Raw genomic sequence first — 12,366 nt, 5'->3', positions numbered from 1 at the left:
ACGGTGCTCTGCAGAGCTAAGCATCGCTCCCGGACGTCTTTCGACAGAAGGCGCACACCGCAGAGCACTGTGAGCGGCAGAATCGTCTTTGCGCGAAGAAGCAGCTTCTTCGTCTCCGGCAGCCGGAGAGAGCGGCAGCTTCGCAAAGGTGATGAAACAAGCTGTACAACACTGCGATTGTGTGCGCAGCTTGCCAACTGAGAGAAAACAGTACCTGACCACTCTCCTGCCTTTTCTATTCACTTGAACATTCGATTGCAAGCTGTTTTGGACAACTTTCTTTCTCTTCTTGCAAAACACTCGGCAGACCTCCGTGCAGCCTCTAGAACACGATGGGAGATGTTTTCTGTGCTGGCACAGTTTCTCCTTGCCAGACAGAGTGGAAAAGCTTTTTGCTAAGATGTAGACGAAAGAGAGGCTAAAGACAAAGGTACGGTGCTCTGCAGAGCTAAGCACCGCTCCCGGACGTCTTTCGGCAGAAGGCGCACACCGCAGAGCACTGTGAGCGGCAGAATCGTCTTTGCGCGAAGAAGCAGCTTCTTCGTCTCCGGCAGCCGGAGAGAGCGGCAGCTTCGCAAAGGTGATGAAACAAGCTGTACAACACTGCGATTGTGTGCGCAGCTTGCCAACTGAGAGAAAACAGTACCTGACCACTCTCCTGCCTTTTCTATTCACATGAACATTCGATTGCAAGCTGTTTTGGACAACCTTCTTTCTCTTCTTGCAAAACACTCGGCAGACCTCCGTGCAGCCTCTAGAAGACGATGGGAGATGTTTTCTGTGCTGGCACAGTTTCTCCTTGCCAGACAGAGTGGAAAAGCTTTTTGCTAAGATGTAGACGAGAAGAGAGACTAAAGACGAAGGTACGGTGGTCTGCAGAGCTAAGCACCGCTCCCGGACCTCTTTCGGCAGAAGGCGCACACCGCAGAGCACTGTGAGCGGCAGAATCGTCTTTGCGCGAAGAAGCAGCTTCTTCGTCTCCGGGAGCCGGAGAGAGCGGCAACTTTGCAAAGGTGATGAAACAAGCTGTACAACACTGCGATTGTGTGAGCAGCTTGCCAAGTGAGAGAAAACAGTACCTGACCACTCTCCTGCCTTTTCTATTCACATGAACATTCGATTGCAAGCTGTTTTGGACAACTTTCTTTCTCTTCTTGCAAAACACTCGGCAGACCTCCGTGCAGCTTCTAGAACACGATGGGAGATGTTTTCTGTGCTGGCACAGTTTCTCCTTGCCAGACAGAGTGGAAAAGCTTTTTGCTAAGATGTAGACGAGAAGAGAGGCTAAAGACGAAGGTACGGTGCTCTGCAGAGCTAAGCACCGCTCCCGGACGTCTTTCGGCAGAAGGCGCACACCGCAGAGCACTGTGAGCGGCAGAATCGTCTTTGCGCGAAGAAGCAGCTTCTTCGTCTCCGGGAGCCGGAGAGAGCGGCAACTTCGCAAAGGTGATGAAACAAGCTGTACAACACTGCGATTGTGTGCGCAGCTTGCCAACTGAGAGAAAACAGTACCTGACCACTCTCCTGCCTTTTCTATTCAAATGACCATTCGATTGCAAGCTGTTTTGGACAACTTTCTTTCTCTTCTTGCAAAACACTCGGCAGACCTCCGTGCAGCCTCTAGAACACGATGGGAGATGTTTTTTGTGCTGGCACAGTTTCTCCTTGCCAGACAGAGTGGAAAAGCTTTTTGCTAAGATGTAGACGAGAAGAGAGGCTAAAGACGAGGGTACGGTGCTCTGCAGAGCTAAGCACAGCTCCCGGACCTCTTTCGGCAGAAGGCGCACACCGCAGAGCACTGTGAGCGGCAGAATCGTCTTTGCGCGAAGAAGCAGCTTCTTCGTCTCCGGGAGCCGGAGAGAGCGGCAACTTGGCAAAGGTGATGAAACAAGCTGTACAACACTGCGATTGTGTGCGCAGCTTGCCAACTGAGAGAAAACAGTACCTGACCACTCTCCTGCCTTTTCCATTCACATGAACATTCGATTGCAAGCTGTTTTGGACAACTTTCTTTCTCTTCTTGCAAAACACTCGGCAGACCTCCGTGCAGCCTCTAGAACACGATGGGAGATGTTTTCAGTGCTGGCACAGTTTCTCCTTGCCAGACAGAGTGGAAAAGCTTTTTGCTAAGATGTAGACGAGAAGAGAGGCTAAAGACGAAGGTACGGTGCTCTGCAGAGCTAAGCACCTCTCCCGGACCTCTTTCGGCAGAAGGCGCACACCGCAGAGCACTGTGAGCGGCAGAATCGTCTTTGCGCGAAGAAGCAGCTTCTTCGTCTCCGGGAGCCGGAGAGAGCGGCAACTTCGCAAAGGTGATGAAACAAGCTGTACAAAACTGCGATTGTGTGCGCAGCTTGCCAAGTGAGAGAAAACAGTACCTGACCACTCTCCTGCCTTTTCTATTCACATGAACATTCGATTGCAAGCTGTTTTGGACAACTTTCTTTCTCTTCTTGCAAAACACTCGGCAGACCTCCGTGCAGCCTCTAGAACACGATGGGAGATGTTTTGTGTGCTGGCACAGTTTGTCCTTGACAGACAGAGTGGAAAAGCTTTTTGCTAAGATGTAGACGAGAAGCGAGGCTAAAGAAGCACGTATGGTACTCTGCAGAGCTAAGCACCGCTCCCGGGCCTCTTTCGGCAGAAGGCGCACACCGCAGAGCACAGTGAGCGGCAGAATCGTCTTTGCGCGAAGAAGCAGCTTCTTCGTCTCCGGCAGCCGGAGAGAGCGGCAACTTCGCAAAGGTGATGAAACAAGCTGTACAACACTGCGATTGTGTGCGCAGCTTGCCAAGTGAGAGAAAACAGTACCTGACCACTCTCCTGCCTTTCTATTCACATGAACATTCGATTGCAAGCTGTTTTGGACAACTTTTCTTCTCTTCTTGCAAAACACTCGGCAGACCTCCGTGCAGCCTCTAGAACACGATGGGAGATGTTTTCTGTGCTGGCACAGTTTCTCCTTGCCAGACAGAGTGGAAAAGCTTTTTGCTAAGATGTAGACGAGAAGAGAGGCTAAAGACGAAGGTACGGTGCTCTGCAGAGCTAAGCACCGCTCCCGGACCTCTTTCGGCAGAAGGCGCACACCGCAGAGCACTGTGAGCGGCAGAATCGTCTTTGCGCGAAGAAGCAGCTTCTTCGTCTCCGGGAGCCGGAGAGAGCGGCAACTTCGCAAAGGTGATGAAACAAGCTGTACAACACTGCGATTGTGTGCGCAGCTTGCCAACTGAGAGAAAACGGTACCTGACCACTCTCCTGCCTTTTCTATTCACATGAACATTCGATTGCAAGCTGTTTTGGACAACTTTCTTTCTCTTCTTGCAAAACACTCGGCAGACCTCCGTGCAGCCTCTAGAACACGATGGGAGATGTTTTCTGTGCTGGCAAAGTTTCTCCTTGCCAGACAGAGTGGAAAAGCTTTTTGCTAAGATGTAAACGAGAAGAGAGGCTAAAGACGAAGGTACGGTGCTCTGCAGAGCTAAGCACCGCTCCCGGACCTCTTTCAGCAGAAGGGTCACACCGCAGAGCACAGTGAGCGGCAGAATCGTCTTTGCGCGAAGAAGCAGCTTCTTCGTCTCCGGGAGCCGGAGAGAGCGGCAACTTCGCAAAGGTGATGAAACAAGCTGTACAACACTGCGATTGTGTGCGCAGCTTGCCAACTGAGAGAAAACAGTACCTGACCACTCTCCTGCCTTTTCCATTCACATGAACATTCGATTGCAAGCTGTTTTGGACAACTTTCTTTCTCTTCTTGCAAAACACTCGGCAGACCTCCGTGCAGCCTCTAGAACACGATGGGAGATGTTTTCTGTGCTGGCACAGTTTCTCCTTGCCAGACAGAGTGGAAAAGCTTTTTGCTAAGATGTAGACGAGAAGAGAGGCTAAAGACGAAGGTACGGTGCTCTGCAGAGCTAAGCACCGCTCCCGTGCGTCTTTCGGCAGATGGCGCACACCGCAGAGCACAGTGAGCGGCAGAATCGTCTTTGCGCGAAGAAGCAGCTTCTTCGTCTCCGGGAGCCGGAGAGAGCGGCAACTTTGCAAAGGTGATGAAACAAGCTGTACAACACTGCGATTGTGTGAGCAGCTTGCCAAGTGAGAGAAAACAGTACCTGACCACTCTCCTGCCTTTTCTATTCACATGAACATTCGATTGCAAGCTGTTTTGGACAACTTTCCTTCTCTTCTTGCAAAACACTCGGCAGACCTCCGTGCAGCCTCTAGAACACGATGGGAGATGTTTTCTGTGCTGGCACAGTTTCTCCTTGCCAGACAGAGTGGAAAAGCTTTTTGCTAAGATGTAGACGAGAAGCGAGGCTAAAGAAGCACGTATGGTGCTCTGCAGAGCTAAGCACCGCTCCCGGACGTCTTTCGGCAGAAGGCGCACACTGCAGAGCACTGTGAGCGGCAGAATCGTCTTTGCGCGAAGAAGCAGCTTCTTCGTCTCCGGGAGCCGGAGAGAGCGGCAACTTCGCAAAGGTGATGAAACAAGCTGTACAACACTGCGATTGTGTGCGCAGCTTGCCAAGTGAGAGAAAATAGTACCTGACCACTCTCCTGCCTTTTCCATTCACATGAACATTGGATTGCAAGCTGTTTTGGACAACTTTCTTTCTCTTCTTGCAAAACACTCGGCAGACCTCCGTGCAGCCTCTAGAACACGATGGGAGATGTTTTTTGTGCTGGCACAGTTTCTCCTTGCCAGACAGAGTGGAAAAGGTTTTTGCTAAGATGTAGATGAGAAGAGAGGCTAAACACGAAGGTACGGTGCTCTGCAGAGCTAAGCACAGCTCCCGGGCCTCTTTCGCCAGAAGGCGCACACCGCAGAGCACTGGGAGCGGCAGAATCGTCTTTGCGCGAAGAAGCAGCTTCTTCGTCTCCGGGAGCCGGAGAGAGCGGCAACTTCGCAAAGGTGATGAAACAAGCTGTACAACACTGCGATTGTGTGCGCAGCTTGCCAAGTGAGAGAAAACAGTACCTGACCACTCTCCTGCCTTTTCCATTCACATGAACATTCGATTGCAAGCTGTTTTGGACAACTTTCTTTCTCTTCTTGCAAAACACTCGGCAGACCTCCGTGCAGCCTCTAGAACACGATGGGAGATGTTTTGTGTGCTGGCAGAGTTTGTCCTTGCCAGACAGAGTGGAAAAGCTTTTAGCTAAGATGTAGACGAGAAGCGAGGCTAAAGAAGCACGTATGGTACTCTGCAGAGCCAAGCATCGCTCCCGGACCTCTTCCGACAGAAGGCGCACACCGCAGAGCACAGTGAGCGGCAGAATCGTCTTTGCGCGAAGAAGCAGCTTCTTCGTCTCCGGGAGCCGGAGAGAGCGGCAACTTGGCAAAGGTGATGAAACAAGCTGTACAACACTGCGATTGTGTGCGCAGCTTGCCAAGTGAGAGAAAACAGTACCTGACCACTCTCCTGCCTTTTCCATTCACATGAACATTCGATTGCAAGCTGTTTTGGACAACTTTCTTTCTCTTCTTGCAAAACACTCGGCAGACCTCCGTGCAGCCTCTAGAACACGATGGGAGATGTTTTCTGTGCTGGCACAGTTTCTCCTTGCCAGACAGAGTGGAAAAGCTTTTTGCAAAGATGTAGACGAGAAGAGAGGCTAAAGACGAAGGTACGGTGCTCTGCAGAGCTAAGCACCTCTACCGGACCTCTTTCGGCAGAAGGCGAACACCGCAGAGCACTGGGAGCGGCAGAATCGTCTTTGCGCGGAGAAGCAGCTTCTTCGTCTCCGGGAGCCGGAGAGAGCGGCAACTTCGCAAAGGTGATGAAACAAGCTGTACAACACTGCGATTGTGTGCGCAGCTTGCCAACTGAGAGAAAACAGTACCTGACCACTCTCCTGCCTTTTCTATTCACATGAACATTCGATTGCAAGCTGTTTTGGACAACTTTCTTTCTCTTCTTGCAAAACACTCGGCAGACCTCCGTGCAGCCTCTAGAACACGATGGGAGATGTTTTCTGTGCTGGCAAAGTTTCTCTTGCCAGACAGAGTGGAAAAGCTTTTTGCTAAGATGTAAACGAGAAGAGAGGCTAAAGACGAAGGTACGGTGCTCTGCAGAGCTAAGCACCGCTCCCGGACCTCTTTCAGCAGAAGGGTCACACCGCAGAGCACAGTGAGCGGCAGAATCGTCTTTGCGCGAAGAAGCAGCTTCTTCGTCTCCGGGAGGCGGAGAGAGCGGCAACTTCGCAAAGGTGATGAAACAAGCTGTACAACACTGCGATTGTGTGCGCAGCTTGCCAACTGAGAGAAAACAGTACCTGACCACTCTCCTGCCTTTTCCATTCACATGAACATTCGATTGCAAGCTGTTTTGGACAACTTTCTTTCTCTTCTTGCAAAACACTCGGCAGACCTCCGTGCAGCCTCTAGAACACGATGGGAGATGTTTTCTGTGCTGGCACAGTTTCTCCTTGCCAGACAGAGTGGAAAAGCTTTTTGCTAAGATGTAGACGAGAAGAGAGGCTAAAGACGAAGGTACGGTGCTCTGCAGAGCTAAGCACCGCTCCCGTGCGTCTTTCGGCAGATGGCGCACACCGCAGAGCACAGTGAGCGGCAGAATCGTCTTTGCGCGAAGAAGCAGCTTCTTCGTCTCCGGGAGCCGGAGAGAGCGGCAACTTTGCAAAGGTGATGAAACAAGCTGTACAACACTGCGATTGTGTGAGCAGCTTGCCAAGTTTGAGAAAACAGTACCTGACCACTCTCCTGCCTTTTCTATTCACATGAACATTCGATTGCAAGCTGTTTTGGACAACTTTCCTTCTCTTCTTGCAAAACACTCGGCAGACCTCCGTGCAGCCTCTAGAACACGATGGGAGATGTTTTCTGTGCTGGCACAGTTTCTCCTTGCCAGACAGAGTGGAAAAGCTTTTTGCTAAGATGTAGACGAGAAGCGAGGCTAAAGAAGCACGTATGGTGCTCTGCAGAGCTAAGCACCGCTCCCGGACGTCTTTCGGCAGAAGGCGCACACTGCAGAGCACTGTGAGCGGCAGAATCGTCTTTGCGCGAAGAAGCAGCTTCTTCGTCTCCGGGAGCCGGAGAGAGCGGCAACTTCGCAAAGGTGATGAAACAAGCTGTACAACACTGCGATTGTGTGCGCAGCTTGCCAAGTGAGAGAAAATAGTACCTGACCACTCTCCTGCCTTTTCCATTCACATGAACATTCGATTGCAAGCTGTTTTGGACAACTTTCTTTCTCTTCTTGCAAAACACTCGGCAGACCTCCGTGCAGCCTCTAGAACACGATGGGAGATGTTTTTTGTGCTGGCACAGTTTCTCCTTGCCAGACAGAGTGGAAAAGCTTTTTGCTAAGATGTAGATGAGAAGAGAGGCTAAACACGAAGGTACGGTGCTCTGCAGAGCTAAGCACAGCTCCCGGGCCTCTTTCGCCAGAAGGCGCACACCGCAGAGCACTGGGAGCGGCAGAATCGTCTTTGCGCGAAGAAGCAGCTTCTTCGTCTCCGGGAGCCGGAGAGAGCGGCAACTTCGCAAAGGTGATGAAACAAGCTGTACAACACTGCGATTGTGTGCGCAGCTTTCCAACTGAGAGAAAACAGTACCTGACCACTCTCCTGCCTTTTCCATTCACATGAACATTCGATTGCAAGCTGTTTTGGACAACTTTCTTTCTCTTCTTGCAAAACACTCGGCAGACCTCCGTGCAGCCTCTAGAACACGATGGGAGATGTTTTCTGTGCTGGCAGAGTTTGTCCTTGCCAGACAGAGTGGAAAAGCTTTTAGCTAAGATGTAGACGAGAAGCGAGGCTAAAGAAGCACGTATGGTACTCTGCAGAGCCAAGCATCGCTCCCGGACCTCTTTCGGCAGAAGGCGCACACCGCAGAGCACAGTGAGCGGCAGAATCGTCTTTGCGCGAAGAAGCAGCTTCTTCGTCTCCGGGAGCCGGAGAGAGCGGCAACTTGGCAAAGGTGATGAAACAAGCTGTACAACACTGCGATTGTGTGCGCAGCTTGCCAAGTGAGAGAAAACAGTACCTGACCACTCTCCTGCCTTTTCCATTCACATGAACATTCGATTGCAAGCTGTTTTGGACAACTTTCTTTCTCTTCTTGCAAAACACTCGGCAGACCTCCGTGCAGCCTCTAGAACACGATGGGAGATGTTTTCTGTGCTGGCACAGTTTCTCCTTGCCAGACAGAGTGGAAAAGCTTTTTGCAAAGATGTAGACGAGAAGAGAGGCTAAAGACGAAGGTACGGTGCTCTGCAGAGCTAAGCACCACTCCCGGACCTCTTTCAGCAGAAGGCGCACACCGCAGAGCACTGTGAGCGGCAGAATCGTCTTTGCGCGAAGAAGCAGCTTCTTCGTCTCCGGGAGCCGGAGAGAGCGGCAACTTCGCAAAGGTGATGAAACAAGCTGTACAACACTGCGATTGTGTGCGCAGCTTGCCAACTGAGAGAAAACAGTACCTGACCACTCTCCTGCCTTTTCTATTCACATGAACATTCGATTGCAAGCTGTTTTAGACAACTTTCTTTCTCTTCTTGCAAAACACTCGGCAGACCTCCGTGCAGCCTCTAGAAGACGATGGGAGATGTTTTCTGTGCTGGCACAGTTTCTCCTTGCCAGACAGAGTGGAAAAGCTTTTAGCTAAGATGTAGACGAGAAGCGTGGCTAAAGAAGCACGTATGGTACTCTGCAGAGCTAAGCATCGCTCCCGGACTTCTTTCGACAGAAGGCGCACACCGCAGAGCACAGTGAGCGGCAGAATCGTCTTTGCGCGAAGAATCAGCTTCTTCGTCTCCGGGAGCCGGAGAGAGCGGCAACTTCGCAAAGGTGATGAAACAAGCTGTACAACACTGCGATTGTGTGCGCAGCTTGCCAACTGAGAGAAAACAGTACCTGACCACTCTCCTGCCTTTTCCATTCACATGAACATTCGATTGCAAGCTGTTTTGGACAACTTTCTTTCTCTTCTTGCAAAACACTCGGCAGACCTCCGTGCAGCCTCTAGAAGACGATGGGAGATGTTTTCTGTGCTGGCACAGTTTCTCCTTGCCAGACAGAGTGGAAAAGCTTTTTGCTAAGATGTAGACGAGAAGAGAGGCTAAAGACGAAGGTACGGTGCTCTGCAGAGCTAAGCACCGCTCCCGGGCCTCTTTCGGCAGAAGGCGCACACCGCAGAGCACTGTGAGCGGCAGAATCGTCTTTGCGCGAAGAAGCAGCTTCTTCGTCTCCGGGAGCCGGAGAGAGCGGCAACTTCGCAAAGGTGATGAAACAAGCTGTACAACACTGCGATTGTGTGCGCAGCTTGCCAACTGAGAGAAAACAGTACCTGACCACTCTCCTGCCTTTTCTATTCACATGAACATTCGATTGCAAGCTGTTTTGGACAACTTTCTTTCTCTTCTTGCAAAACACTCGGCAGACCTCCGTGCAGCCTCTAGAACACGATGGGAGATGTTTTCTGTGCTGGCACAGTTTCTCCTTGCCAGACAGAGTGGAAAAGCTTTTTGCTAAGATGTAGACGAGAAGAGAGGCTAAAGACGAAGGTACGGTGCTCTGCAGAGCTAAGAACCGCTCCCGGACCTCTTTCGGCAGAAGACACACACTGCAGAGCACAGTGAGGGGCAGAATCGTCTTTGCGCGAAGAAGCAGCTTCTTGGTCTCCGGGAGCCGGAGAGAGCGGCAACTTCGCAAAGGTGATGAAACAAGCTGTACAACACTGCGATTGTGTGCGCAGCTTGCCAACTGAGAGAACACAGTACCTGACCACTCTCCTGCCTTTCTATTCACATGAACATTCGATTGGAAGCTGTTTTGGGCAACTTTCTTTCTCTTCTTGCAAAACACTCGGCAGACCTCCGTGCAGCCTCTAGAACACGATGGGAGATGTTTTTTGTGCTGGCACAGTTTCTCCTTGCCAGACAGAGTGGAAAAGCTTTTTGCTAAGATGTAGACGAGAAGAGAGGCTAAAGACGAAGGTACGGTGCTCTGCAGAGCTAAGCACCGCTCCCGTGCCTCTTTCGGCAGAAGGCGTACACCGCAGAGCACAGTGAGCGGCAGAATCGTCTTTGCGCGATGAAGCAGCTTCTTCGTCTCCGGGAGCCGGAGAGAGCGGCAGCTTCGCAAAGGTGATGAAACAAGCTGTACAAAACTGCGATTGTGTGCGCAGCTTGCCAAGTGAGAGAAAACAGTACCTGACCACTCTCCTGCCTTTTCTATTCACATGAACATTCGATTGCAAGCTGTTTTGGACAACTTTCTTTCTCTTCTTGCAAAACACTCGGCAGACCTCCGTGCAGCCTCTAGAACACGATGGGAGATGTTTTCTGTGCTGGCACAGTTTCTCCTTGCCAGACAGAGTGGAAAAGCTTTTTGCTAAGATGTAGACGAGAAGAGAGGCTAAAGAAGCACGTATGGTACTCTGCAGAGCTAAGCATCGCTCCCGGACTTCTTTCGGCAGAAGGCGCACACCGCAGAGCACAGTGAGCGGCAGAATCGTCTTTGCGCGAAGAATCAGCTTCTTCGTCTCCGGGAGCCGGAGAGAGCGGCAGCTTCGCAAAGGTGATGAAACAAGCTGTACAACACTGCGATTGTGTGAGCAGCTTGCCAACTGAGAGAAAACAGTACCTGACCACTCTCCTGCCTTTTCTATTCACATGAACATTGGATTGCAAGCTGTTTTGGACAACTTTCTTTCTCTTCTTGCAAAACACTCGGCAGACCTCCGTGCAGCCTCTAGAACACAATGGGAGATGTTTTCTGTGCTGGCACAGTTTCTCCTTGCCAGACAGAGTGGAAAAGCTTTTTGCTAAGATGTAGACGTGAAGAGAGGCTAAAGAAGCAGGTATGGTGCTCTGCAGAGCTAAGCACCGCTCCCGGACGTCTTTCGGCAGAAGGCGCACACCGCAGAGCACAGTGAGGGGCAGAATCGTCTTTGCGCGAAGAAGCAGCTTCTTCGTCTCCGGGAGCCGGAGAGAGCGGCAACTTGGCAAAGGTGATGAAACAAGCTGTACAACACTGCGATTGTGTGCGCAGCTTGCCAACTGAGAGAAAACAGTACCTGACCACTCGCCTGCCTTTTCTATTCACATGAACATTCGATTGCAAGCTGTTTTGGACAACTTTCTTTCTTTTCTTGCAAAACACTCGGCAGACCTCCGTGCAGCCTCTAGAACACGATGGGAGATGTTTTCTGTGCTGGCACAGTTTCTCCTTGCCAGAAAGAGTGGAAAAGCTTTTTGCTAAGATGTAGACGAGAAGAGAGGCTAAAGACGAAGGTACGGTGCTCTGCAGAGCTAAGCACCGCTCCCGGGCCTCTTTCGGCAGAAGGCGCACACCGCAGAGCACTGTGAGCGGCAGAATCGTCTTTGCGCGAAGAAGCAGCTTCTTCGTCTCCGGGAGCCGGAGAGAGCGGCAACTTCGCAAAGGTGATAAAACAAGCTGTACAACACTGCGATTGTGTGCGCAGCTTGCCAAGTGAGAGAAAACAGTACCTGACCACTCTCCTGCCTTTTCTATTCACATGAACATTCGATTGCAAGCTGTTTTGGACAACTTTCTTTCTCTTCTTGCAAAACACTCGGCAGACGTCCGTGCAGCCTCTAGAACACGATGGGAGATGTTTTCTGTGCTGGCACAGTTTCTCCTTGCCAGACAGAGTGGAAAAGCTTTTTGCTAAGATGTAGACGAGAAGAGAGGCTAAAGACGAAGGTACGGTGCTCTGCAGAGCTAAGCACCGCTCCCGGACCTCTTTCGGCAGAAGGCGCACACCGCAGAGCACTGTGAGCGGAAGAATCGTCTTTGCGCGAAGAAGCAGCTTCTTCGTCTCCGGGAGCCGGAGAGAGCGGCAACTTCGCAAAGGTGATGAAACAAGCTGTACAACACTGCGATTGTGTGCGCAGCTTGCCAAGTGAGAGAAAACAGTACCTGACCACTCTCCTGCCTTTTCCATTCACATGAACATTCGATTGCAAGCTGTTTTGGACAACTTTCTTTCTCTTCTTGCAAAACACTCGGCAGACCTCCGTGCAGCCTCTAGAACACAATGGGAGATGTTTTCTGTGCTGGCAAAGTTTCTCCTTGCCAGACAGAGTGGAAAAGCTTTTTGCTAAGATGTAGACGAGAAGAGAGGCTAAAGACGAAGGTACGGTGCTCTGCAGAGCTAAGCACCGCTCCCGGGCCTCTTTCGGCAGAAGGCGCACACCGCAGAGCACTGTGAGCGGCAGAATCGTCTTTGCGCGAAGAAGCAGCTTCTTCGTCTCCGGGAGCCGGAGAGAGCGGCAACTTCGCAAAGGTGATGAAACAAGCTGTACAACACTGCGATTGTGTGCGCAGCTTGCCAACTGAGAGAAAACAGTACCTGACCACTCTCCTGCCTTTTTTATTCACATG

Source organism: Melozone crissalis, unplaced genomic scaffold, assembly GCF_028551555.1.
Source record: "Melozone crissalis strain CALT ecotype California unplaced genomic scaffold, PUWL_Pcris_2 ptg000278l_1, whole genome shotgun sequence".
NCBI classification, from domain to species: Eukaryota; Metazoa; Chordata; class Aves; order Passeriformes; family Passerellidae; genus Melozone; species Melozone crissalis.
This window is presented reverse-complemented; position numbering follows the sequence as displayed.